This window comes from Lissotriton helveticus, chromosome 8 (genome assembly GCF_964261635.1).
Source record: "Lissotriton helveticus chromosome 8, aLisHel1.1, whole genome shotgun sequence".
Classification (NCBI taxonomy): Eukaryota; Metazoa; Chordata; class Amphibia; order Caudata; family Salamandridae; genus Lissotriton; species Lissotriton helveticus.
This window is the reverse complement of record NC_136069.1, coordinates 220,248,898-220,274,415: the sequence shown is the minus strand read 5'-3', so window position 1 is coordinate 220,274,415 and position 25,518 is coordinate 220,248,898. Positions and strand designations below refer to the sequence as shown.

Here is a 25,518-nt window from a genome sequence, read left to right as displayed (position 1 = left end):
TTTTTTCCTGAGATTTCCACAGGTCCAGAAGTGATGTGATTTGTGGTCTGAGAGTGCCACTTTTATCCACAGTGCCGGCCTGTGGGTGGGAGATGCCCCCTGTGTATCCACTTTCTTGAGCCAGGCTCCAAAGTGTCTGGGTGACAATGGCAAGGCCTGGTCTGGTGTCAGGTTCCTTTGTGTGTGTGTGTTGACGGCAAAACCCTTTGAAGTGCAAGTAGGGCTGGGTACAGTTCTACCCCAGCCATCCTGGCAGAATGTCCATCTTGTCAATACCTAGGCATTCTTTGTGCCACTGTCTACCAACAATACACAACCCACAACAGAAGAGTCATGTGACCCTGGCCAGTGGCAGAAAGGCACAGTGGATTTTGGCATAAAAATGGTAACTTTCTAAAGGTGGCATGTTTATGATTCTATCTTAAAATCCGACTTTACCATTAAAGATGATTTTAAGTTACAATTCAAAAGAGATCAAGAGGTTTTACTCTATATGCCCCCAATGCAATGTTATATCTTATTGAATGTAATAAGGCAGCCCAGTTTTATCCTAGGGAAAGATAGGCCTTACAACCATCAAAAACTACTTTAGGAGTTTTCTACTGCCAGGACAATGTCAAACTTAAACCTACATGTCCTACTTTTCACATGCCAGATACCCTGCCCTATGAGCTATTACAAGCTACTCTAGGGATGACTTCTAAGTATTAAAAAGGAAGGTTTAGGCATGCAAAAGGTTTCTTTGCCATGCAAAATTGGCAGTTTCACACAGCACTACAGGCTTCAGACATGCCTAAGACAGGCCTAAGACATGTTTCAAAGTGCTACTTTGATGGTAAGTACCATGAATGCTGCAGGCCTACGAGTAGTATTACATTTATAGGCCCTGGGTACGTTGATTAGCATTTACTAAGAACTTACAAATAAATTATTTTAGACCTGGTGTCTTTTGATGTGTTTTCCCTTGTCTTTTTACCTCTGACCTCCTGTTTTTGACTGTGTGTTGAATTTCATTATTGCTGGTTTTTGGACACTGGGCACTTGACTACTACCAACCAATGCGAAAATGCAAGGGTTCCCTGTATAAAATGTAATGGTATTTGGCTACTACATGATTGGCATATTTGATTTACTAGTAGGTCCCTAGTACAGTGCACTGTGTGTGCCCAGGGCCTGTAAAGCGAATGCTACTAGTGGGCCTACAGCACTGATTGTGCCACCCACATGAGTAGCCCTTCATACATGTCTCAGGCCTGTCACTACTGAGCCTGTGTACGCAGTTTTAAACTGCCATGTTCACCTGGAAAGTGTACCTACTTGTCAGGTCCAAACCTTCCATTTTGTTACATGTAAGGCACCCCTAAGTTAAGCCAAAGGTAGCCCCATAGGCAGGGTGCAGTGTATGTAAAAGGTAGGACATGGGTGTTACATGTCCTGGGAGTGAAATGCTGCTAATTTTGTTTTTCACTACAGCAAGGTCTATCTCTCCCATAGGTTGGCATTGGAGCTGCTTTGTAAAATCTTACAAGTGTATCTTCAATTGGGAGCTGATAGAAAATTTGAGTTTGGTGTATCTGGACTCAAAAATACATCTTTTAGTGAAGTTGGTTTTTAAATTGCACGTCTGAAAATGCCACTTTTTAAAAGTTAGCATTTTGTTACTTTAATCATTTCGTGTATCTACCTGTCTCTGAATACACGTCTGGGTCAGAATGACTGTTGTGCTGTCTGTGCATTCACTCTAGACAGTCACACAAATGGAGCTGAGGTGTTCATTTTATATCCTGATGGCCCATCACCAGGCTGATGGGCATCCTGAGCTAAAGTGATTGCCGGAATTGACACTGACCCCTGATGAACAGGGCAGTACCTGTCCTCACACAAAGATGTCTCCACCTCTGTAGTGTGTCTGGGGCCAGGGCAGGGAAGGGCAGGGTCTTGTGCACTACAAAGACCTTTCTTTGGCGTTTGCCCACTTCAAAGGCTGAAATGGGTATAAGTACTGGAACTGTGACGCCATATACTCAGAATATTTCTTGACTGATGGCATTGTGCCAGGAAGAAGAGCTGGATTCCTGTCAGAAGGGACTGCTACTTTGCTGTATGCTTTGTTGTGTTGGTCTGCTGCTTCTGTCCTGGGAGTGGAAGGACTGGACTTTGCTGTCTACATTCTGCTTCCAAGGTTCTCCAAGGGCTTTAGTTGAGCTTGCCTCCTGTTGAGAAGTCTCATGGCTATCAAAGACTTCACCTGCAATCACTTGGACTCTGCCAAGTGGTGCCGAATCCAGTTCCTGTGCCCTTGGAAGTGAGTTCTGGTGACAAGAGGGAAATCCACGTATTGACTCCAAGCGTCGTTCAGAACTGGCACATCACAGCCAAAACTCAAAGCATCACTGCTGCCCGCACCTGTGCATGGTCCCTACTTGAAGCAATGACTGCGGCTTACAACGCAGGCCCTAAATTTTCATTGCAGTGCCTCCAAAGAATGGCCGCTGCGTGACTCTCGAGTACCACATCACTGAAGTCTCCGCTCCGACTTGGACGCAGCGCCTGCTTCAATGCTGTGGAATCGATTAAACACTACTTGACTTTTGACACATCGTCCCTGGTTGCCGATTCCTTCATCTACTCTGCACCGAAGTAAGGAATGGAGGTATCATACCTGCAAATGAGGCATCAATCAATCAATCAATCAATCATGCCATTTGTATAGCGCACTACTCACCCGGGAGGGTCTCAAGGCGCTTGGGGGGAGGGGTATGCTACTGCTCGAACAGCCAGGTATTGAGTTGTTTCCTGAAGGCGAGATGGTCCTGGGTCAGCCGAAGGTGGATGGGGAGGGAGTTCCAAGTCTTGGCAGCCAGGTAAGAGAAGGATCTTCCTCCGGCGGTGGCTCTTCGGATGCGTGGTACGGCTGCGAGGGCGAGGCTGGTGGACCGTAGCTGGCGGGTGGGCGTGTAGAAGGTCAGGCGGTCGTTGAGGTACTTGGGGCCCAGGTCGTGGAGAGACTTGTGTGCGTGGGTGAGGAGCCGGAACGTGATCCTCTTGTCGACGGGGAGCCAGTGCAGGTTCCTCAGGTGGCTGGAGATGTGGCTGCGTCGGGGGACATCCAGGATGAGTCGGGCGGAGGCGTTCTGGATGCGCTGGAGTCTTTTCTGTAGCTTGGCTGTGGTTCCGGCGTAGAGGGCGTTTCCGTAGTCCAGTCGGCTGGTGACGAGTGCCTGGGTGACAGTCTTCCTGGTCTCGGTCGGGATCCAGCGGAAGATCTTGGGAAGCATACGCAGGGTGTTGAAGCACGATGAGGAGACGGCGTTGACTTGTCTGGTCATCGAGAGGAAGGGGTCCAGGATGAAGCCCAGGTTGCATGCGTGGTCGGTTGGCTTGGGTGCGGTGCCCAGGGCTGGGGGCCACCAGGAGTCGTTCCAGGCGGAGGGCGAAGATCCCAGGATGAGGACTTCCGTCTTGTCCGAGTTCAGTTTCAGGCGGCTGTCCTTCATCCACTCGGCGACGTCTTTCATCCCTTCGTGTAGGCAGGTTCTGGCGGTGTCGGGGTCTCTGGTGAGGGAGAGGATCAGCTGGGTGTCGTCGGCGTAAGAGATGATGTTGAGGTTGTGCTGGCGTGCGATGGCTGCGAGAGGTTTCATGTAGATGTTGAAGAGGGTAGGGCTGAGTGAAGATCCTTGCGGGACGCCGCAGATGACTTCGGTGGCCTCGGAGCGAAACGGAGGGAGGCGGACTCTTTGTGTTCTTCCGGCGAGGAACGAGATGATCCACTCCAGTGCCTTCTCTTGGATACCGATGTTGCTGAGGCGCTGGACTAGGGTGCGGTGGCAGACCGTGTCGAATGCAGCGGAGAGGTCCAGGAGGATGAGGGCCACTGTTTCCCCCTTGTCGAGCAAGGTCCGGATGTCGTCGGTGGCTGCGATGAGGGCGGTCTCGGTGCTGTGGTTGGCTCTGAAGCCGGACTGCGAGGGGTCGAGGGATCCGTTCGTTTCGAGGAAGGCGGTCAGCTGTCTGTTGACGATCTTCTCGATGACTTTAGCAGGAAAAGGGAGGAGCGAGATGGGGCGGAAGTTTTTGAGATCGGTGGGGTCCGCTGTAGGTTTCTTCAGGAGGGCGCTGATCTCGGCGTGCTTCCAGCTCTCCGGGAAGGTGGCGGTGTTGAAGGAGGCGTTGATGATGTTCCGGAGTTGGGGTGCGATGGTGGAGTCGGCCTTGTTGAAGACGTGGTGTGGGCAGGGGTCGGTCGGTGATCCGGAGTGGATGGTGTTCATCGTGCGGGCTGTGTCTTCGGTGGTCACCGTGGTCCAGGTGCGAAGGGTGGCGGTGGGGGGTGTTGGTTCGACGGTTGGGTGCGTGGGTGGGGCACCGAAGCTGTTGTGGATGTCGGCGATCTTACGGTGGAAGAACGAGGCGAGGGAGTCGCAGAGGTCTTGTGACGGAGTGATGTCGTTGGTGCCGGTGCTGGGGTTGGAGAACTCCTTGACGATAGTGAAGAGCTCTTTGCTGTCATGGGCGTTGTTGTCCAGTCGTTCCTTCAGGGATTTCTTCTTGGTGGTGCGGATGAGCTGGTGGTGCTTGCGGGTAGCGTGTTTGAAGGCGGTCATGTTGTCGGTGGTCCGGTCGAGGAGCCAGGCTTTCTCGAGGGTGCGGCAGGTCTTCTTGGAGTCCTTGAGGTAGTCGGTGAACCAGGATGCCTTCTTGCTTCTGGGTCTGCTGGGAGGGTTCTTTAGTGGCGCGAGGTCGTCGGCGCAGGCGGTCAGCCACTGTGTGAAGTTGCGGGCTGCTTCATTGGGGTCCGTTGTGTTGGCGGGTGAGCTCTGGCTGAGGGAGGTGGTGAGCTGGTCTGCGGTGATCTTGCTCCAATTCCTGTGAGGTACCTGTTGCGGGTGGTGGTGGGTTGTGGATCTTTTGAAGCTGAAGTGGACGCAGCTGTGGTCGGTCCAGTGGAGTCCGGTGGCGTGGCTGAAGGTGATGTACTTGCTGGAAGAGAAGACGGGATCAAGCGTGTGGCCGGCGTAGTGGGTGGGGGTGTTGACCAGTTGCTTGAGTCCGAGGTTGGCGAGGTTTTCCAGCAGGGCGGTGGTGTTGCGGTCCTTGTTGCTCTCCAGGTGGAAGTTGAGGTCCCCGAGGAGGATGTAGTCGGTGGAGGGGAGGGCGTGCGGGCTGATGAAGTCTGTGATGTCTTTGCTGAATTGTGTGCGTGGTCCCGGGGGTCTGTAGACGAGGGTGCCTCTGAGGGTCGTCTTAGTGTCGGTGTGAATCTGGAAGTGGAGATGTTCGGCTGCGGCAAAGGAGTCGTTGGCGTCGGTCGTGATGCGGATGGTGTCCCTGTGGACGATGGCGATGCCACCTCCGGTCTGGTTGATGCGGTCCCTCCTGATGATCTTGTACCCGTCCGGGATGGCGATGGCGATGTCGGGTGCAGAGGAGGCGTTCATCCAGGTTTCTGTGAGGAAGGCGACGTCCGGTGATGTAGCGTCGAGGAGGTTCCAGAGTTCCACGGCGTGTCTGTGGACGGAGCGGGTGTTGATCAGGATGCACTTGAGGTGGTTGCTGCTGGTGTTTGTCTTGGCGGGTGCGGGGCAGGTTCGGAGGCAGGTGAACTTGCAGGTACAGCAGGTGAAGGGTCCGTGGGTGCGTCTCGGGGTGGCTCGGCAGCAGGCGTGGGTCCGGCCGGCATTGAGTGCGTTGAGAGTGGCGGCATCGTAGGTCAGTTGGGTCGTCTTGCCTCGGCGGGGAGGGCCAGGGGTCCTGGCGCTGGGCGCGGGCCAGGCACGGACGGGCGCAGACGGGCTTACCTTTGGCGCACCTTCGGCGCTCAATCGGCGCTCCCGCTGCGCGCGTCCGCTGCGCGGTCGCTCTGGGGGCGTCATAAGTAAGGAGCCGGGAGGGAGGAGCAGCTGGGTGGCGGGAGCGGGGCGGCGAATGGAATCACAGGGGGGCGGGGCCGCAGGGAGGCAGCGGCGGGAAATTCCAAGAAGCAGCGGGCAGCGGGAAATTCCCAGGAGCAGCGGGAAATTCCCAGGAGCAGCGGGAAATTCCCAGGAGCAGCGGGCAGCGAGCGAAGGAATCTGCAGGCAGGAGGCGGCAAAGGCAGGCAGGAGCGGCAGCAGTGAGTGGGGCGACCAAGCCCTGTGGAGGGCTGAGCGGTCACACTCTGTGGTCCCCTACGGTCCCCATAAGTAAGGAGCCGGGAGGGAGGAGCAGCTGGGTGGCGGGAGCGGGGCGGCGAATGGAATCACAGGGGGGCGGGCCGCAGGGAGGCAGCGGCGGGAAATTCCAAGAAGCAGCGGGCAGCGGGAAATTCCCAGGAGCAGCGGGAAATTCCCAGGAGCAGCGGGAAATTCCCAGGAGCAGCGGGCAGCGAGCGAAGGAATCTGCAGGCAGGAGGCGGCAAAGGCAGGCAGGAGGGGCAGCAGCGACTCCTGTGCGTAGCAGTAAGGAACCGATGTATCACCTGCTTTTTCAGTGCCTCACCTCCCCTGTGTCACGCATCGTCTTTGATTTTTGACACATCTAAGGTACTTTGTCCTGATCAAGCGCAGCCATTGATTTTTAAGAATTACAACTTTATTTAATCTTTTATAATTCGTATCTTGTCATGTGCATCTTGGATTTTTGTAGTTTTGGTCTTTTATTATTCAGATAAATATGTGGTATTTTCCTAAGCTTGTGTGGAGTCCTTTTGCAGTGTTTTCACTGTGTGTGTGTTTTACTGTATGTGTGTGTGTATGTGTACAGATACTTTGTGCATTGCTTCTGGCATAAGCATGACTTCTCTGTGCCACGCTACCAAGGGGGTGATCAGGGTTTATCTTAGGTGTGTAACTTACTTACCCTGCTTGGACTGAGTGCAAACCACTGCCAACTATATACTTCATGTCAAACTAATTTAATGTGTCAATCAGTTGAAAGCCAATGTTACTGTGTTTTAGAAGATAGGCACTTTTGCACTGGTTAGCAGTGGGAAAGTGCACAGAGTTCTAAAGCCAACAACAACAAAGTCAGCAATGAGGAGGGGGGAAGGCAAAATTTTTGGTGCACCACCACCCAAGGGTGTCAGTTCTAACACTGTTAAGTAAAGCACTCGGTCTCTTTGGGGGGAAAAAAATCATAATGGCCAGACATTGGTGTAGAGATGCTTACTAGTAACACATATTTCATTCCCCCAGTTGTCCGAACCAAAGTCCGGCAGACTCATAACGAGGGCTTTAGTTTTGCCAACTGCTACATTATTAAATTCCTTCTGTTTCTGAAGCTCTGTATGGTGAAGATACCGAACTCATAGCTATTGATGTTGATGTTGATATCAAAGAGCAGGAAGGTAAACTTTCCACTGCTTGTGCTAATTGAACTGATTGAACTGCTGGTTTTGCCAATTGTGCTGGTAAGCCTGATAAACTATTATTCAGACCGCTAAGCGACTCATCCTGATCGTTATACACCATTTTCTCTTTGTTATTTTTGTCGCAAGGGTCTCTGAGCCCATTCCAAACCAGTTCTGTCCTATCTGGTGCAGCTTCACAACCGGAGGGTGAGACAGCATTGTCAAAGGAGATACAGCCTATTCCGGTGCAGGTGCAAATTAAACTCCTCCCACCACTCTAAATACAGCCAAGGTCTATTCAGCCCAGGTATAAGTCGCCCAGGAATGGCAAGACACACCTCATCCTCTCTTGTGGCTGTCTACAGTGAATGCACATCCCCAGCTCCAGTCAGTCCAAAACCAAACAGTGAATGCACAAAACAGCAAAGGCAAAATAACGAAAATACCCACTTTCTGAAAGTGGAATTTTCAAGCACACAATTTAAAAATCCTCCACCCAAAAAGATGTGTTATTAAAATCTGGGTTCAACTCCATTTCTACATCTTGTCCCAATGGAAAGTTATACTTGTAAGATGTTACAAAGAAACTCCAAGCCTATGGAACAGATAGCCTTTCAATAGTAAAAAACGAAATTGGTAGTATTTCACTATCAGGATATGTAAAACACACTCGTACATGTCATACCTTTTATCTATACTACACCCTGCTCATGGGGGTACCTTGGGCCTACGGGAGGGGTACCTTACATGAAAGAAAAGGGAAGGTTAGGGCCTAGCTAGTGGGTGCACTTGCCAGGTCAACATGGCAGTTTGAAACTGTGCGTGCAAACACTGCAGTGGCAGGTCTGAGATACTGTTACAGGGCTACTTATGTGGGTGGCACAATCAGTGATGCAAGTCCACTAGTAGATGAGAACAGGAAACAAGGGAGACCCTGCTCACACGGAACCAGGGTGGTCTATGGACCCAGGGTCGAAACGCTGTCGACAAAAACTAAAGCAAACCATTACCCATGCTTATATTTTCACAAATACGCTGATTACATTTTGTTATTGCTTAAAAATTGTCCACTTTACAAACATTGTGAAATCAAGTCTATATGTCACAAATTTGTCACTAATGTTTTAGGTTCCATGTTTATTGGGAACACTACGCGCCATTTTCTTTGCTTTTGTGAATAAAACTGTAAAAATATTTTTTTATTACAAATAACGATTGAGATAACCAACAACATAGGTGTATATAATATCTTCTTTCGGCATCAACTTAACCCATTGTTATTGCAATTGCGCTCACAGACATTATCAAAAATTGTTGTATAATTCTACAGGAACCATTGTTTTTGTTTATAGCAAGTCCACTAGTAGCATTTGATTTACAAGCCCTGGGTACACGCAGTGCAGTGGACTAGGTACTCACCAGTAAATCAAATATGCCAATCATGGATAACCAATCAAAATAACAATTGGCACAGGGAGCACTTACACTATGACATTGATCAGCAGTGGGAAAGTGCCCAAAGCATCTAGGCCAGCAAAAACAAAATCCTAAAATACCGGGGGTAGAGGCAAAAAGTCAGGGGAAACCATGCCACGGATGTCAAGTCTCACATGTGTCTCCTACAGCTGAAAGGTGGAGAGTACTACCCACCCTCTTGGGAGTTCTCATCATTAAGGTGGAATAATATGAACAGACCACCAGCATTGTTGTGTTCTGTACCAGGATGGTGTTCCACCATAAAGTCCATTCTGTGTAGGAAGATGGACCAGCTCAACAGTTTTGGGTTTTCACCCCACATCTACATCAACCAGCTGAGTGGTCTGTGGTCTGTCTGAACCACATAGGACCTGAGCTTCTTCAGCGCTCGACCACAGCAAAAGCTTCTCACTCAATTGCACTCCACCTGTTCCCTGGGAAGTAGCCTCCTACTAATGAAAGCTACAGGTTGGTCTAATCCCTCATCTTTCAATTGTGAGAGAACTGCATCTACACCATGCTCTGAAGCATCTGTCTACTCAACACATTTTTGGGAGAAAGTGGGTTCCTTGAGCAAGGGCGCCATACATATGGCAGATCTCAGGGCATCATAAGCTTTCTGACAGGCATCAGTCCAGATCAATTTCCTTGTCTGCTTCCTTGTAGTCAGCTCTAGCAAAGGGGCAACATTGGAGCCATACCCCTTGACAAACCATCTGTAGTAGCCAGTGAGACCTAAGAAGGCTCTCACATCTGTCTGGGTTTTGGGGGGCTCCCAAACCAGAAAGGTGTCAATCTTAGGTTGTAGTGGCGCCACCTGGCCGCTTCCTACCTGGTGCCCTAAGTACACCAGAGACCCTTGCACTATCTGACACTTGCTGGCCTTGATAGTAAATCCTGCCTTCTGCAGAGCCTTCAACACTTCACAGAGATGTTGCAAGTGATCCCCCCAGCTGGAGTGGAACACTGCAATGTCATCAAGGTAGGCAGCACTGAATTCCTCCAGCCCACAGTACCTGGTTGACCAGTCTCTGGAACGTGGTATTCTTCAACCCAATTGGAATGACCCAGAACTGGTAGTACCCATCTGACTTTGAGAACACAGGCCTCTCTTTAGCCCCATCAGTCAAGGCAATCTGCCAGTACCCAGATATTAAGTCAAATGTCCTGAGGAACTGGGCACCTTCCAACCGATCAATAAGCTCATCAGCTGTGGGGATGGGGTGAGCGTCAGTCCTGGTGACGGAATGAGCCCACGGTAGTCTGCACAAACCTAAATTCAGGAGGGGCACCGAGTGCAGCAGCTTTTGGAACCAAGACCACTGGGCTAGCCCAGTGGCTGCTGGACGACTCTATCACCCCTAACACCAACATCTTGGAAACATCTTTCTTGATGCTAGCTTTGACACTGTCAGTTAACCTGTACATTTTGTGTTTCACAGGCAAACTGTCCCCAGTGTCCATGTCATGGACACGCCAATTGGTGATTCCTGGGTTCAGTGAGAAAAGGGAGGCTAACTGTCCAACGCCTGGTGACAGTCCCTCTGCTGCTCTGGGGTCAGGGTGGGAGAGAGGTTCACACCATCCACTGACTCATCATGCTTCTGGGCAGACAGGAGGTCAGGAAGAGGCTCACTTCCTTCCCATCATCTTTAGCCAGGAGCCTAGTCACTTCAAACCTCTCAAAGTGAAGTTTGAGTCAGTTCACGTGCAGGATCGTCAAAGGGTAGGTAACTTCACTCTTTCGCTCCCCCACCTCAAATGCCCCAGTCCACTTGTCTTGGTGCGCACAAAGCTCCACTTGTGCCATCACCCACACTTTCTGGCCAAGTTGAAACTCTACCAGAGAGGCAGTCTGGTCATACCAATTTTTCATTTCTTCCTGGCTGTTTTCTAGGTTCACCTGGGCGAGTTTCCTGAAGCACTGAGTCTGGTTTCTGAAGGCCAGCATGTAGCTAAATACATCCTGGGGAGTCATACCAGAAGTTTTCCCCCAGCTCTCCTTCATCAGACTGAGGGGTCCTCTCACAGGATGCCCATACAGTAATTCAAAGGGACTGAACCCTAAAGATTTCTGCGATATCTCCCTGAAGGCAAACAACAAGCAGTGTAAGACAACGTCCCACTTAGATCTCATGGGTTCTGTAAGACCCTTAATCATGCCTTTTAGGGTTTGTTGAATCTCTCAACCAACCCATTTCCTTGGGGATGGTAAGGAGTGGTGAACTTGTACATTAGACTGCACTCAATGACCTCATATACGTATATATTAAGTTGGTACCGAAGTCAGATACCACCTCTCTGAGGAAACCCACACAGGAAAAGATCCCCATCAATGCAAAGCTCACATAGGGGACGTGGTCGTCCTGAGAGGGATGGCTTCCGGGTATCGGTGGAATGTTCCACCAAGACCAAGATATACTTGTTGCCTAAGGCTGTCTTGGGTTCCAGTGGCCCCACAATATAAATTCCCACCAGCTTGAAAGTGGTGCTGACCGCAGGGAATGGTTGGAGGGGAGCTTTACACTTTGCCCTACTCTTGCTGCTTGCCTGGAAAGTCTGACATGACCTACAATAAATATCAGTGTGCCTTCACATTAGGGGACAAAAGAAGTGTGCGACAAGCTTGTGAAAGAACTTGTCACACAGCAAATGTCCTGCCAAAGGCACAGCATGAACCCGGTCCAGTAATAAGGCTCTAAAACACTGGGGTACCAACAGCACACAGGCGGACCCAAGCTCAACGACCTTATGCTCGCTATATAGGAGACCATTCTGCCAATAAATCCAATATGATCCAGACTGATCACCTGCTATTTGCTCTTTGGCCTGTTGCCACACACAAACAAGAGTAGGGCACTCCATACGCGCCTTGCAAAAGTGCTCCCTGGTGAGACCCTTTCCTGCTGCCAATTGGTCCGCTCAGGTAGATCTCCCAGTACAACCACTTGCAACCCTGTAGGTTCCAAGCATCCTTCTCAATGTCTGCCTCCTTCTGGATAGTGGGAATGTCTGGGGCGGGTTTCCCAAACCCCTGACCCCTTTCATTCTGGCAGTCACCTTGGCCACTGTTTCTGGCTCCAGGTCCTCCTGACTACCCCTACTGGACGTCATTGACTCAGTGGTCACACATGCCAACTCAGGCAGTCCCAGCAGCTCTAAATGAACCTGGTGTGTCACCTCTTTCCAAAGGGAACTCTCCAGGTCATTGCCAATCAGACAAATGACAGGCATGGATGGACTTACAGCGACCTTCAAGGGAGATGAGACTTCCCCCATTCAAAGGCATCCAGCACCACCTAAGACATTCGCTAAGAGTTGTGTGCATCAGCTACAGGGTGAAGTACATTAGGGATTACCTGCTATTCAGAAATTCATTGACACCTCACAGAGGTGACACTGGCTCCAGTATCCCTCAGAGCTTCCACCCTCCTCCCATTGATGGTTATCCACTGCAGGTACTTCTTAGTATTTTCCAGCAGACAGATTTCATGGAAACCTAGTCCCTATCTCCTAGCGAGATAAGGGTCCCCCAGCATTATAGTAACTAACCCGGGTGATGATGCACGAGTGGGTGGCGGTGTGGCCTTGTGACACTTGGGATACCCTTTAATGTGACCCTCCTGCTCACATGCATAACACTTGTAGGATCCCCTACCGCCTGGCTTACCTCTAGAGGGCCATGGCTTCTTGAAAATGGGGAGCTGGAAATCTTTACCCTAGGAACTATTTTGGGGCCCTTTCGAGTACTCCTTTTGGTTATCCTCGTCCTGACCACTCTTCAATTGGGGACCCTGCCCACCCCTTTTCACATACTTCTTTTGGACCCTGGTACTCGTCCAGCGGTCCTCCTCCTGAGAAGGCTTCCTGGGGTCAGTTAGCTTACTATCTGTTAGATGCTGGCACAGCTCTGGAACACAGAGACTAGACAAGAGACGAGACTAGACAATCATACAGTTCCTTGTAGTCAGTTACCTTGCTGCCCTTTATCCAATCATCCAGTGCTCTGCAAAAGAAATTCACACATTCCACCCAAGTATTAGGCTCCAGCTTTTTAAAAGAGCTGAACTTTTCCCTGTACTTTTCAAGTGGGAGCCCATACCGGAGGCATAAAGCCTCCTTCAAATTGGGATAAGTGAGAGCACCCGCCTCCTCCAAAGATGTCAGGGTGTTCCTCCCATTGGCCTCAAAGTGTTTCTACAGGCCCGCCCACCAATGTTTCTCTGTGAACTCATTAATGCAAAGTGATGCCTCATAGGATGCAAACAAAGCGTAACTGTCCTCCCTTTCTGGAAATTCTGAACTAAATATTTAAGAATGTAAAGCTTTCCCCCAGACTGCACTGGTTGTATGCTACCACCATTGGAATTGGACTCTGCCTGTTCGGGCCTGATGTCCAGCTCCTTCATGCTCAACTCATGTGTTAAAAGCAATTTCTTCCTCTCCAAGGCACAACAGGTCGCGGCGTCACTGGCGGCGTCGGGGTTGTGTTTCATGTTTTGCAGCACCAACCACACAATTCACAGGGCCCATGATCTGGAATGGGCACATTTTTAATGCAGGAGTCCACAGAACAGTCCAGGTGCTGGTCAGTGGGTTGCAGGTGATGTATTTGTGGCCCTGAGACTTCAGAACAGGAGGTCAGTACATACAGGCCCTTGGAGATTCTTCTTCAAGCAGGTTCACAGCAAAGTTCCAGTCTTTGGCCTCTCCATGGCAGAAACAGCAACAACAGGCCAGCCCAGCAAAGCACACACAGCAAAGGGGCAGTCGTCCTCCTTACAGCTCCCCAGCTCTTCTCCTTGGCACGGGTTCCTCTTGAGTTCAGAAGTGATCTAATCCTCTGGGGGTTAAGGTCCAATAGTTACACCCCATTTTCTCTTTGTTCTTTTTGTGGCAAGGTTCTCTGATCCCAGTCTAAACCAGTTCTGTCCTCTCTGGTGCAGCTTCACTACAGGAGGTGGAGACAGTATTGTGCAGAGGAAACACTGCCCTATTCAGGTGCAAGTGAAACTCCTCCCACCACTCTAAATGCAGCCAAGGTCTATTCAGCCCAGCTATCACTCACCAAGGAAAGGCATAACACACCTCAACCCCCCTTGTGGCTGTCTAAAGTGAATGCACATTCCCAGCTCTAAACCACTCCAAAACCAGACAGTCAATACACAAAACAGCAGATGCATACAGAATAGTTAAACAAGAAAATACCTAGAGGCATATGTATGAAAATCTGTTTTTGTGATTCTCAAATAGTGATTTTTTGAGAATCGCTATTTGAGAATTGCAAAACGGGATGTATTTAAAAAGTCACAATTTTTTTATGATTTCTTAGTATTCCTTAATTGCGATTGGCAAATTGCGAAATCGTAATTAAGGAATACCTTCCCATTCATTCCTATGGACCAGGAGGCCCATAGGAATGAATGGGAAGTCATTCTCAATTTGCGATTCACAATTTGAGAATCGCAAATTGAGAATAATTTCAAGGGTGCAAGGGTGTCATAAGGACACCCTGATGCACCCCTAAAATGAACATGTGTGTGCATATGGCGCACATAAATGCCCTAAGGGCATGTATGTGCGATACATGGCACCTTGAAAAATGCCAAAAAGTGCATTTTTGAAAGAAATCGCACAACTTGGGTGCTTGTTGCGGAGCATTTAAGGAATCGCCATTTGCGATTCCTCAAATGCTTAGGCAAAATTAAGGAATCACAAAATTAGCGATTCCTTAAAAATGCGATGCGAAAAAGGCTCATACATCGCGTTTTGTTATTTTTCGCAAATTGAGGCAACTGTGAATAAAAAATAGTTTCATACATATGCCCCCATCTCTCTAAAAGTAAAAAGAAAAGATCATGGATGGAATGCTGAAAAATTCAAACATTCAACCCCAGTCACAAAGATCTGGGTTTAATCCATCGTTCTTTTGCTCACCACCCCAGTTTTGACCCAGTGATATGCAAATCAGTCTTGACCCTGTTCCTCACTGGAACAGTACAGCCTGAACTGCCAAGCCAGGTTCTCCCTGGAATGGAAACAGGCAGCTGGGACCGCTTTCAGGGCATCACCCCTCATCATCCAGGCTAGCTTGAATCCAGTGGTGCAGTGAGTACGGGACTGAATTCTGGGCATACCCTTCCCACTCAGGGCGACAAATGCAAAAGGAACAAATGATGGACGAAGTGCTGAACAATGCAAACATTCACACCTGATGATGTATTGACAGTGTTGCTTTAAATTAGTTCGATAATCACTTACATACCACCAACTGAGTTAATTTTGGGTTTCCTATATTATATTAAAGAGCTGTGTAAAACATGATATAAACTGGAGCTGGTGCACTCGTTCAAACACTACCTACCCCAAAACAATATTATTGCAAAAGCAGCTTGAAATATGAAATGAAAAGTCTTATAATTAAAAGGTATGCACCTTTTATTCCATTGTATAGTAAACCGGCAAGAGAAGGAACAGGAGGTTCTGACTGACATAAAAATGTCTTTGTTAATAAACGAATGTGTGGAGATTGGGAAATTATATCATTTAAGAAAGTCCCTTTCCAGTGCAACAGACACTGTGAGATCATCAGAAGGGCAATTTCATTAAAACAGAACAATCTAAAACACATGCATCAAGACAGAAATGTATGCTTACCTTTAATCTGAGAGGGTGTGCTCTTTTTGTCATGCACACAACTTAATTTGTTCCAAACTAATCATAGAACACAGAGTTTTATTGTAGAAAAAATACAGAGCGTGTACACCCCCAAGCTTCCCCGTATAAATCAGCATGGGCAGGTGTTGAGCTAAACACCCCTGTGGAGAAAAAAAGATAAACAAGAATTGTCTGTCATTAAAGTCTAAGAAATGAACTGTCGATTTATGAATAACAACAGGCAGCTGCTTCCAGCCTCCCAGTAATGTGTGCTCAATCACTCATTTGCATATTACTTAAACCAGATGCTTAAGGGAAATTGTTTTTTTTTAATATTGCACAAAATTAACTAATTTAAGCTAAAAACAAATAAATAATGTGCACAGATTACTGTCAACAAGTTCTTCATCTCCAGCGGCGTCATAAATGCAAAGATGGTACAAGATATACTCGTTTTCTGAGAACGATATCTCTTAATGTCTTATCTTAAGCAAACAGCTGGTTCAACAAATCAAATACAAGTCACACCTCTAACAGTCACTGAGACCTATTACTTATTGAAGTTGAATGAAACAATTGGAAGTACTTTCAATGCAACTCAGGGGAGGCTTTTTCAAAATAAAGTGAGTGAACTGAAAAAGATTATGGGCATGTTGTGAGGCTAATTTACCACACGTTATTCCTTCTTCTTTTCATGGAGGCAGCGCACAGTTGTATCTCTTGGCTAAGGAGCCTGCCGGCAGCCCTATCAGACACTGGGATAGAGCCTGAGCTAAGCTTTCTTCTCCCTAGATCTATCCCTGTTCCTGATTGGGCTTGAAGCGCCCTTGCTAAAATCACGTCACCATCCCAGCAGGCTCCTATATTTAATGTGCCTGGAATGCACGAGGCATGCACAGAATGTTGCATACGTGTCAAGGGGCGGAAATTAAAAGCGACCCTCACGCATTTCAATCCATAGAGTCCTGCAGTCAATTTTAGCCTGTGCTTCTGACATGGTCACTTTGCACTGTCAGCACACAGACCCACGAAATGTAAACAGGCAAAATGGCATGTCTGTCACTTAATCCATTTTCCCTTTTGCTGCTCGTATCCAGCTGCAAAGTGCAGCTTCTTTTCCTTGCTTTCTGTTGCTAAGGGGTTGCCACTCTAGCACCTCCTATGCACCAGCTGCCTCTGCACAGTAGGTAAGTCATTTAACCATTGGAGTCACTTTGGGTTCAAGCCATCCAGGTCCAGTCCTTTCTTCAGTGAGCAGGGTAGTCCCTCTTTCTCAGACAGAAGCCAGTTCTTCTTCTAACTCTTCCACAGGCCTAGGAGTGTTCCACTTTTATGCCTTGTGCCAGCCTTTTTGTGTGGGAACCCCTCTGGTCCCGGCTCCAAACTGTCTAGGGTAATAAAGGGAAGTGCAGTCCTGGTGTTAGGTTCCTTTGTGTGTGCTGCAGGAAGGGTCCTTTAAAGTGTAATCAGGGCATGGAACAGCTCCTCCCTAGCCACCCTGTCAGGGAGGTCTTTCCCCTCACACCTATACCACATTTGTTTCACTGTCTGGAACCAATACCCAACCTACAAAAGCAGGCCAATAACAAGCATGTGACTCTAGACAGTAGCACAAAGCCACAGTTGGTTTGGGCAGAAAAATGCCAACTTTCTAATAGTGACTGTTTCAGAATTGTAACTTAAAATATGACTTACCATTAGGGAGTATTTTAAATTACACTTCATTAAAGTGTAAATACAATTTCTCCACCTGCACCAAATCTAAATGTACATTTACAAAAGGTAATATCGTCACATAGTATCTGTCTACATGAGAGATAGCCTTGCAACAGTTGAAAAACAACTGTAGGAGCCTTTTTTGCTGCCAGCACATGAAACACCTATATCCACATGTCCTACTGTATAAATTGTATGCACACTTCCCAATGACCCTTTGGACCTGCCTTAGGGGTGACTTATAAGTATTATAAAAGAAGGTTTAGGCCTGGCACAAGCCTTATTTTGTTATTTTGCCAGGTTGAAATGGCAGTTTCAAACTGCACTACAGGCTAAAGAGGAAGGACTAACATGTTTTTAAACGCTTCTTTAGAATGTATGAATGCTGAAGCCCACTAGCAGCTTTTTATTTACAGGCCCTGGAGACATATGGTGCCATATACTAGGCACTTACAAGTAATTTAAGTGCACCAGTCCGGTGTAGGACAGTTTTGACATGATTTCAGGATAGAGCACTTTCCCACTGGTTAGCAGGGACAATCAGATTCATCAAAGGAAGGCAGAGGAAGGCAAACAATATGGATGACCCTGCAGAGAGGGCACATCGAACAGTGACAAGTACCCCAATAACTTTCATTGCCGTAACATCATGTGACAACAATTCACTGTTAGAGGCCTGCTGGCTATACCATATTCTAATTACAATAAATAAGCCATGTCTACTGCCTTTGTAATAACTTTTCTTAAAAAAGAGGCTAGATCTATTGCATTGTATACAACATTTTCCTGCACACTAATCAAGCCCACAGGTGTTATCATTGGTTTGTCACCATAACCAACGGAGGCCTTTTGTACTGAGCATAAGTTTTCCCATAAGGCAAGCATCAGGCATACATTCATAAAATTGCAAACGTATGCAAAGTTGCAGTTGACAAAGCAAAGTAGTACTTCTCCTAACAGGGCTTAACAAGGATTCTCAGAGTGCAAATTTTATATACTCATGGATTGTCAGTGAGAGTAACCAACACCATAACCATTGCTTACTAAGGAAATCTATGACATACTGTGTAACTAAAGACCCATTGGTATGCTCTAATTCAGAGTGATAACAATCCACCCTTAAATGCCTATTGACTTTAACATATGCTTTTCACAATCATTATGTCAGGCCTACTGTCTTTATCATACCTTTTCGCAATCAACAATCAAGCTATACCTATCTGTATGCTTTAAGGTAGAGTAATTCATACCTAAATGCCTATCAACTTCAACATTTGGGTTTCAGAGTAAATATGATAGGCCTAATGCCTTTGTATTAACATTTCCTATTAACCAGATTAGGCCCATTGCTGCTATGCTTGCCACTCACCTGTAAACCGCAGGTCTTCAGCAGGTGCGGGGATAGTCCACCAACTCCCCTCTGAACAAATCTACGTTAGTGGTTGCCTACACAGTTCTTGGCAAATGTTCGAGAAGGGAAAGGAGTTTGGGGAGGAAGAAGAGAATGAAGCTCTTCTTGAATGAATCTCTTCTTGAACTGAATTGGATATTCTGCCTTTGCTTCTGAGGAGCCGTGGATGTTCGTGAACCACCTCTATTATCTTGGTTGTAGGGTTACGCTGTTCACAAAAATATAACACAGGTACTTTAGGAATGATTATGCAATTGAGCATACTTAACACAATTTAAAACAACCACAGTTATGCCCCTTCAATAATTAAGTCTTACCGACAGGGCAAGCAACGCTTTTGATAAAGAATCCTTGAACCTGTTTTGGAAAGTTCCTTGATTTGTAAGAGATGTTCCAACACCCGCTCTAAACTTGCCATCAAGACTTATCTGCTTAGTCCTTGTTAGTTGCGGAAAGGTACAAGTCAAAGGGCCAGATGTATCAAGAATTTTCCTATTCCTAAACGGGCCGATTCGCAGAATAAGGAATCGCAAAAATGCAATTCTGGAAGCACCCAAAATTTGCGATCTGGCCTAAGGAATTGCAAATTACCACCAACTTCAAGTTGGTGGTAATTTGCGATTTCCTAGAAAAATTCACTTTTTTGCATTTTTCAAAGTGCCGTGTGGCGCACATACATGCCTTTACGGCATGTATGTGCACCACATGTGCACACATGCATATTTCAGGGGTGCAACAGGGTTTCCTTTTGGCACCCTTGCACCCTTGAAGTTACATTTGCAATTTGCGAGTACCTATTGGGTACTCGCAAATTGCGAATGTGCTCCCATTCATTCCTATGGGCAGGTATTCCTCATTTGCGAATCACAATTTGCAATTCGCAATTAAGTAATACGTAGGAATCACAATTATTATTGCGAAACCTACATACATTGCATTTTGCAAGGCCTTAATAGGGAATTAGTAAAATTCACTATTAGGGATTCGCAAAGTACAATGATGATACAGCTGCCCCAATATTATGTTGTTTAGTATCCACCACAGCAGATTAGGAATCATGCACAAATAGAGCTTCACTAAAAGCACCCTTGTCCTTTCTTGAGGAAGTTCTTTCAAACAAACAATGCTAGTCCTTGTCTTTGCATGCATCGTTTAATATCACCTTGGTCTTGCCTTCTCTATGTTAGTGCATTAAGGTGGCTCCGAAAACTGTTTTCTTTCTCTTCCAGCAGGAATTGCCATGGAGATGTCCTTGCAGTGGATCCGATGGAGCAGTTGTCAAGGATTGTGGAAGCGGGTCAGGATTCCAGAAGTTTGGCAGATAAGTTTCAGAGAGAAGAAGGGATAGTCCTTTCCCCTGCTGTTTGAGGAAGCCAAACGCAGACTGTGGGAGGCTTGTGCTATTTATATATATGCTGCCTCAAAATAGCTGCGGATCACATGGTCCACTTGAAATCTCATGAGATTTTGAGCGAGATTCCAAACTTGGATTAGAAGTACAAGGGAGGACTGGGAAAAAGCTAAGGCTAGCCTGGCTCATCACAGGAAATAAGGTGTAAAGCTCATATGGAAGACGTTATATAGTGGCAAGTCAAGGTACGGTGTATCTGATGGCTCAGTGGGCTAATGCATCCGGTACAGGTTGAGTTGCATGGTCACAAGTTTAAATCCTGGTGGCTCCATTCGGCCTTTGATCCTTCCAATGTCATTGAAATGTGTGCGTGCCATGGGTGAACGTGTGTTTTACAAATACATGTTATGTTAGTCCCATGATGTTGACTCCAGCCTCTGGAATTCTCTTAATTCAATTTTCCTGCATGTCAATAAAGTCCATGCAATACATTACAAAACAATCCTAATCAGGAGACTGATGATCACGTCTCGGTGTCGTTCTTCTGATGCCTCTCACATTGTGTTCACATTGCCACATCTTTCAGAGAATCCATTCTCTACATCGTTTATCCTTGTGTGCAGAAATTGATAGACCTGACATTAATCTCAAACCATCTGGTTCATTATGTTGAATTTAGTAGACCTATCTCAGCAGAAAAGTCTTTCATAAGACATAAATGCCTACCAGGCCTGCTGATGAATAATATATAGGGTTGCTACTCTCCCAATGTAATTGTTCTGATGCAGATACCTTGAAGTAATGATTTCGGTATTGAAACGCTGACAAATCTTTCAGTTTTGGCCTGCATAAAACAATACCAATAAAGAGGTGGAGTCAATAAGAAAGTAGCCAGAATCTACCCAGCTGCTACTTACCTTGAGTCAGAAAGTTGTTTGTGAACGCCCAAGAGCGCATGAGTTTGTGGGTGTGTACACATTCTTAAGGAATCCGAGTTATGAAATGGCCACTGCCTGCAACACCCCAGACTAGAGTTTTGAATTATTTTTCAACAAATCTTTGCAAAAATCCTTTGACAAGCACTACCCTACTTTTGTGATCCCAAAAGTAGTTCTGCACTCGTAAAAATGGCTTTATGCACATTTACACCAAACTTACCTTTGTAAATAGCTTTGTCATTTGGGCCCTCATTGAATAGAATTGTTAGTATTCTGATATATGTTTTTAAGGTTAGCTGTAAAGAATAATATTTTCAAATAAGCAAATTGCTTACACAGAATGGAAGAGAGCTGCTTTCCCGTGCCTGCAGGAACTGAAAGTGGAATAAACATTTGCACTGCAACCATACTTCCATATTTTGCATTAGACTGGAATGCTGAAGGCTCTCTTTAAGAGAACCTGTCTCTTCAGTGCAGTAATAGCAGATGTGTGAGTTTTCTTGAATCTTTTTTTACATCAGCGTTTAGAGATGCATTGCCCTTACGTTGCATTTTTTCCTTCATCAATCTTTCTCTTTTGTTGATCGCGTTACTATCTTTCAGAATGTGTTTGATGAAGCATTATGTTCTACCCAGTTTCTGCATGATGAAATTACCTTTAAATAACTCCACCGTTTTCCATTTCAAAAGCCTTTGATTGGTTGGGCTTATGTTGTTTCAAGTAGTTATTTTGCACAATGTTTTCCGGCACTCTAGCACTAACCGTTGCACTATCGGTTCCAGATTTTGCAAGGAAGGTATTATAAAGCTTGAAGAACGTCTTTGCTATGTCGCTTTTGATGCTGAGTTGAAACGAAAATTACATGCGCCATGTTTGCAGAAATTGACAGGCTGGCCCTTTCCATAAGCTCATCAGGAGTTTACTTGGTATTTGCCCCCCACATCCAGTGACATACGTGTAGCATGGATGGCGATTAATCGAAATGCCAGGGGTAGCAGAAGTGACATCACATGCCCTTTGACCCCAGTGACTTCACAAGAAGTGACATAATATGACCTTTGATATCTTGCTATCAGTGATGCATTGTGACCTTTGACCCTGGTGATGTCACAAGAAGTACATCACTACATCATATCATCCCATGTCTCTTTAATTACCCATCTCTACCTCTCACAGCTTTGACCTAGGGTCCCTCTAACCTCTTCTTATCTCCTTCCTTGCCCATCTTCCTCTAACCTTCAACTTATTATGTCATACTCATTACTCTAACAGTTTTTCTACATCACCCTGTGATGTGTCCTCCTATTCCAGTTTATCTCTTAACCACACTTTTATAAACAACTCTCTCGCTTTCATGGTTCTAGTACCTGTTACCTCTCACTACCAATTCTCATTACTATTGTTCACATATTTCCCATCATATCTCCCCTCGTATTCTCTGCCTCCTGTGTCACACAAGTACTCTCTCTGTTTTCTCATTTCTCTGCACACCCTTTGCTCTAATTTGGGCTCGGAATTTGCCTCTTACTTCCTACTTCATCACTTTATTTTTCTCAGATTTCTCTCTCTAAATTCCACGTTACCTAAATCTTTTCTATTTTTCCTCCCAACTCCAGTGCTCTCATAATCACCACCATTCCCTGCACTGTTGGACCAGCTGTCTTGAGTTCTGTCAGTTCACTGCCATACAATCTTCACCCTTATCTTGGACAACTAATTGTAGCTATCTCTCTCTAATCGTCTGCTATACCTCCTCACCATCCCACCTGCCTCAAACATTCTCTAATGGTTGTATGACTTAACAATGCATGCCTTTACAACACGTCTTTACCATGCATCCATTACCAAGCAATGCCTTTACCATGCATTGCCTTTACAACACAAGCCTTTACTATACATGTGCCTTAACCACACCTGCTTTTACAATGCAAGGTAAGTATACATAAGTTTATTGGAATCCCCATATACCCCATATATATGTGTGTGTATGTGTACACATTGTGTGTGTATATGTGTGTGTATGTATATATATGCTTCCAAATGCTTGTGTACAGCCGCCACAAACTCCTGAACAGTGGGCGCGTCGTCCAGCAGACCACCCAAGCTCGGTCCGTCAAATTAATTCTCACTCCTCAGCAACCAAAGAATAACGACGCCATGTCTTGAAACATCTTTAAGATTTTATTTGTCGGCTGATCGGATGCATTTCGCCTGAACTAGCAGGCTTGCTCACCAACAATGGTGGCCAAGCTTGCTGGTTCAGGCAAAACGCGTCCGATCAGACAATGGGCGAAGCCAACTGGCGTGCGCCCTTTGAGGGACAGGCGCTGGGGATGCAGGCGATACTGTGCCTTTGTGAAATGGAGTAACAACACAGCAACCCACTTGGGATTTATTGAAATTGAATGAAGGGAGTGCACAGCAACTTATGAGAGTAAGACACTGCAAATACCATGATGTCGGGCGAATGGCCACGCTCACTGAGGCTCAGTATTGAGTAGCAAATCAGGTGCACTAAAGACTGCTGTGTGTTCCTGTCAATAGCAAAGCCTAGACAAAGGGCGGGAGCCCAAAACACGTCGGCGTTCACCTGAAGATTTGACTGTTTGCAGTATTTCCGTTCATGAAGCAGCCTTCACTAAATCCTGAGAGCACGACTTACCAATGTGTGGCTCCTCTGTTGGGGTAACTCTTTTTGTGTCTAAATGTATGTATATGTGTATATATATATATATATATATATATATATATATATATATATATATATATATATATCCCAAGGCAACCTTCTTCTTGTAGAAGTAGATTTGAGGCGACACAGCGGGGCTTTTTAAAACAGCTTTTTGTTTCTTTCAATTGACATGACGCGTTTCGGATAAGTCCTTTTTCAAATGCCACTTAGTATTGATCGATGCCTCTGGTGCAACCTGCTCCCAAGTGAGTTCTTAAGTAATGTCCGAACACTGAAGAAGAGTCAGATACCTGGAAATTGTTGCCTGGAATCCCCGGAGCCTCCACCGTTGGAACTGCATTCCCCAGCATGCAGTGTAGCTATCTTGCTGGTTCCATTTGTTGGCGTTTTGTCCACGTTTCCATCACGAAACCCCAACTTGCAGCATGACCAGGTAGGAGCAATTGCACATGTTCTGGGCTTTTCTTTGCTGTTTATATCCCTCACTCCCAGCCTCTCAGTCTCGGTCGCAGCAGAGACGGAGACCCGGTAAAGTAACGGCGTCTCTCCAATTAGTGTGGACTCCCATTTGGCAGCGTACTCTTGCTGGTTTCCGAGGTGAAAGGCGGTCTGGCAGTCTCCGTATACACCAACGACTCCCGTAACACTTAAGGAAGGGCCATCCTCGCGTGCCGGTGAAGACATGCTAAATATCCCAAGGCAACCTTCTTCTTGTAGAAGTAGATTTGAGGCGACACAGCAGGGCTTTTTAAAACAGCTTTTTATTTCTTTCAATTGGCATGACGCGTTTCGGATAAGTCCTTTTTCAAATGCCACTTAGTATTGATTGATGCCTCTGGTGCAACCTGCTCCCAAGTGATATATATATATACTTGGGGTGCCGCTCGCAGCCGTTTGGAGGAGAAAGCCTTTTCTGTGACCTGCGAGGATTTTAACCGGGCGTATGCCATTGGGGATTGACTGACTTTGCCATTAACTGCCCAGAGGGTGTGGGACTGCGAGTCCCAGCAGGCAGAGCGCGAACACCACCAGGCGCACCTGCGACTCTTCCCGCCCCCCTCCCCCCTGCAGCTGATAACGGCTCGCAGCCGTTTGGAGGAGAAAGCCTTTTCTGTGGCCTGCGAGGATTTTAACCGGGCGTATGCCATTGGGGATTGACTGACTTTGCCACTAACTGCCCAGAGGGTGCAGGACTGCGATTCCCAGCAAGCGGAGCGCGAACACCACCAGGCGCACCTGCGACTCTTACCACCCTCCTCTCCCCCTGCATTTAGGAGTGCCTCTAGCCGCGCACGCGGGACGCGCGCGGGACGGAGCACAGGGCGAAGCCCGGGCAAAGGGCGGGCCGTTTGAGGCCGGTCGGGACCAGGACCGGGCCACCGCCCTTTTAGGCGTCTCCCTGGCATATACTGAATCCAACTTTGACAGACGATGACAACGATGGAAACAAGGAGTAAAAGCACGCAGGCGGCAACTGGAGCTGCTAAAGGTACTCTGGATAATTACTTTGTAAAAGCTGGGACATTATTGATCGATGAAATCACAATCGTGGAGAGGCGTATTTCCCAAGAAATTGACTGGGTGAGAAGATCCTCTATGGGCCCCTTGGCACAGGCCAAGAGCCCAACCAATAGACCTAATTGTACCGAGCACATTGAGTCTAGCAACGGGGCAACTAGTGCTAGCGAGCACTTAGTGAATTTAGATTTGACCAACTCCAGCTCGCACACTAGCGCGAAGGATCAAAGCAATTTTAATGATCTGAGCCTGCTAAATCTACCATTGGTCCAACCCCACCCTGCCCTATTCCGCAATCCTGACCACGTTCCAGATACGGTCACTACTAATGACAGAGTCACATTGCAGGGGACAAGGGAAGGAGCAGTCCCCAAAGTGATAAGTGGGGCACATAAAAGAGGCGGGAGGAAGGCAAAACCCCCAAAGTC

At 47.0% G+C, this 25,518-nt stretch overlaps 1 long non-coding RNA gene across 7 annotated transcripts in view; it reads right to left on the bottom strand.

The window, feature by feature from the left end:
* LOC144771561 (uncharacterized) overlaps positions 1-25,518 on the bottom strand; it is a 229,427-nt gene that overhangs the window by 165,899 nt on the left and 38,010 nt on the right. For 6 of the 7 annotated variants that reach the window (XR_013599344.1, XR_013599346.1, XR_013599347.1 and 3 more), the window contains exons 2-3: positions 18,549-18,798; positions 15,464-15,624 (exon numbers count right to left, since the gene is read on the bottom strand). This is a non-coding gene — a long non-coding RNA (uncharacterized LOC144771561). The remainder of the gene's footprint in view (positions 1-15,463; positions 15,625-18,548; positions 18,799-25,518) is intronic. The other variant, XR_013599350.1, reaches the window with a different exon arrangement.